General features: G+C 32.1%; 1 long non-coding RNA gene across 1 annotated transcript; it reads left to right on the forward strand.

Moving 5' to 3' along the window:
- The first annotated feature begins 505 nt into the window (after nt 1-505).
- Nucleotides 506-1,995, forward strand: LOC130461171 (uncharacterized). The gene is made up of 2 exons (XR_008921567.1): nt 506-1,244; nt 1,597-1,995. It is a non-coding gene; the product is annotated as an uncharacterized lncRNA (long non-coding RNA).
- The last annotated feature ends 1,588 nt before the right edge of the window (nt 1,996-3,583 follow it).

A 3,583-nucleotide genomic window follows, 5' to 3' on the forward strand; every position in this document is an offset into this window, starting at 1 on the left:
TAAAATGTTTTCTGGTAAAAGCTATCAAAACGACGTAGTTTTGACCCGGTTGCGTGTAGAGCTACACGCAACCGGGTGTATGTTTTACTAATTGGATTTATTTGATCTTATTTGATTGGGAAAAAAAAATTGTGTTTGAAATAAACTTATTTGTATTTGAAAATATTTTAAAAAATCTTATTTAATCTGAATTTATCTAAATTTAATTTAACTATTTTATCTGAAATAATTCAAAATAAGTTGAACATAACAGATTCTTAATGAGAAAAAGTGTTTAAATTTTTGCAAAAGAATAAATTCTTAATTTTATCTTGTTTGGTAATTTTTCCATCAAGAAAAAAATAAATGTCGTTATTTTTTCTTTTCTTTCTTTTCTTTTCCTTCCAATTCCTCACAACCAAATAAGGCCTAAATTGGATTTTTAACACAGTGTACAGCTACAGGTGGAAAATGAGTTATTTATGGTTGTGTATAGCGGTATAGGTCAGGTTATTTGATCGGTGACTCGAGACAGAATTTGTAATTGACAATTTTAGTTAAGAATGAAAAATATAGTGCTCTTGTTAGATTCGTCGTAAAGTATACTACAAAAATATCACTTTAATAAAAAATGATTAGAGATAAAGTAACTAAAATACTCTGTAACGCATTGATAAGCGTTTTTATTTTACATTTATCTTTAACGAATTGATAAGCGTTAAAAATAAATGTTGCCTCTAAAAAACGAGTGAAGTATAGAGATGAGACTCCTTTGATACAAGTACTTTTAATAGCGGAAAATTTGTCAATTACAACCCAATAAAGTTTACACTTTGCGAATTACAACCTTAAATTTTCAATTTCGCGAATTACAACCTCAAACTTAATCCCGTATTTTAAATTACAACTCAATGTCATATTCCGGCGAAAACGATCGGATTATGATGTCATTATTATATTTTATACCTAATTAATAATTCAAAAAAAAAAAGAAAAAAAACCATAATAATAAATTCAAAAAAAAAAACAAAAAAAGTCCCCAAAAATCCATTCACTATCATTTCGATTACAATTCCCTCCTCCCATTAACTTCTGCTCAACTCCTCTCACTCCCCAATAACTCATCTTTTCAACTTCAATGCTAAGATTTTCATAAATTTACTCCCTCGATGCTATTTCAGTGTGCTATATCTCTCTATATATTTTGTCAACATAAGAGGACACCATTACAGGTTGAAGGTTGGAAGCTTCAACAATGATGACAGGTAATTCCTCTCCTCAACTCTTCCTTCAATTCTCTCTCTGTTTCCTTATCATAGTTGAATTGGGGATTTCAAAACAAAAATGGACACTTAAATTGGGGGTTTTGACGAAATCTAGGGTTCTTCGAATTGGGGGTTTCAAAATTTTGGGTTCTTCAATTGGGGGTTTTTCGGTAGGGGATTAATTGAAAATTAGGGTTCTTGGATTGGGGCTTTTCGAAATTTAGGGTTCCTCGGTTGGAGATTCTTCAAAAATTGCGTGTAATTGAGTGTAAATTAGGGATTTTATTGTTGAATTGTGGAGTAATTGAGTGTAATTTATGATTGTTTAATTTGCTACCTGTTGATTATGCAGAGGAGAGGCACTATCCTATTTGAGGGGTGCCATTGACGTTTGTGCATAGAAGATGAACACATACGCAATGAAGAAAGATTAGAAAATTACAGGGTTGAAATTAGGCAGAATGACGTGAATGTGCACTGTATTTTGGGGATTTTTAAAATAAAAAATCTGATTCTGTTTTTTGTTTTTATTTTGGAATTATTAATTCGGTATAAAACATAATAATGACATCATAATCCGATCGTTTTTGCCGGAATATGACATCGGGTTGTAATTTAAAGTATGGCATTAAGTTTGAGGTTGTAATTCACAAAACTGAAAGTTTAAGGTTGTAATTCGCAAAGTGTAACCTTTATTGGGTTGTAATTGGCAAATTTTCCTTTAATAGCACATCAGCTTGTTGGATACTAATGATCCGTTTTTTTTTTTTTTACATTTATCTTTAACACATTGATAAGTGTTAAGGTAATTAGAATTAGGATATAATTAGTATAATACCCGTGCGATGCACGATATAATCATCTAAATATAAATTTATATGAAATCTGGTAGACAATATCATCAAAATAGTACTTATGGATATTTCCAAATTAAAACTAAGGATTGATAAATATGTTATTGGTCATTCAATTTCTTATTTATTAAAACAAATAAGGGTAGATATATAAAAAAAACAAATTATTCCCACATGTGTCAAGCATAAAGTTATCTCGTTCACCCTTTACTAATTGGATAGTAATACCTACTTAATACTCGCACGATCACCCCATCAACCTCATTACCTGGTCACTTAGCACCTACATACACCACTTACTTTATTCATTTAGAGATGACTTTGAAGCGGGGCTGGCTCTACAGACGCGTATCCATCAACAATTCTCTTCCCCATCTTCTCCATCAACGATAGGAACGATACCCACCACTCCCAATCTGTGTCTCGGGAGGTACAAAATAAATTTCATCCCCTATCATCACCCACACCCGCCTCAAACCCATCCTTAGGTTCAACTCTTTTTTTTGTAAGAGTTTTGAATTTTAAAAACTCTATTTTAGAGTCTTTGACAATTCGTTTGTCTGAATAGAGTAATTGAATAAATTAAAATAAATATTGTAATATGTACGTTAGTAGCAATTATATATGCATATATATTCATAATCAATTAGATGAAGATTAACGACGCAGACATGTCCAATCTAAAATCCACCATAGCCCCGACACCTGTGACGAATTCACTTTTTAACCCCGTCACCCACCAAACTTTCTTCAACCCCGCCCACTTGGGACGGATGCAAGGGGGGATCTCCAAAAAACCATCCCACTAACATCCCTATATTCGATAAATAATCCACTTTTCCTTTCAACTAACTTTTAAATATATTGACATAAGTTTATTACGAAGTATTAAGTTGATTGTTTTAGCTATGATATTGATGAAAATATATAAAAGTGACATATATAATTAGGAGGTGAGTGTTCTCAAATCCAATCGATTCAAACTGGCCCCATTCGATGCACGGTTTATGATATGAATATTAAATTTGCATATCTAAACTATAACTATAGACAATTATCATCAAAGTAGAGCTTATAGATAATTTTCTTATTAAACTAATGATTGCTCGGTATGTTACTGCCCATTCCATGTCTTACTTATTTAACAAATTCAAAATAATAAAATAAGGGCACATAGATAAATTTACGTTCTTCCTCTTTTATAACAAACCATGTCAAACATAAATTTATTCTCATTCGTTCTTTACTTCAATAGTCATACCCACTTAACTCATAAATCATCTAAATCATTACCCGATCATTTAACACCTACCCCAGTCCCCACCATATATTTTATTCAGCTAGAGATATCTTCGAAGCGGGGTGATGCTGGTCCCTCAACACAACCTAAAATTCTCATTCACATGTCCGTCGCCACGATAGGTGTCATACTCATCCCAGTCCTAATTCTCGCCTCGTAGGCAAAAAATAAAAGTAACCCCGCTT

The sequence above is a fragment of the Spinacia oleracea genome, chromosome 5 (genome assembly GCF_020520425.1).
Source record: "Spinacia oleracea cultivar Varoflay chromosome 5, BTI_SOV_V1, whole genome shotgun sequence".
NCBI lineage: Eukaryota > Viridiplantae > Streptophyta > Magnoliopsida > Caryophyllales > Amaranthaceae > Spinacia > Spinacia oleracea.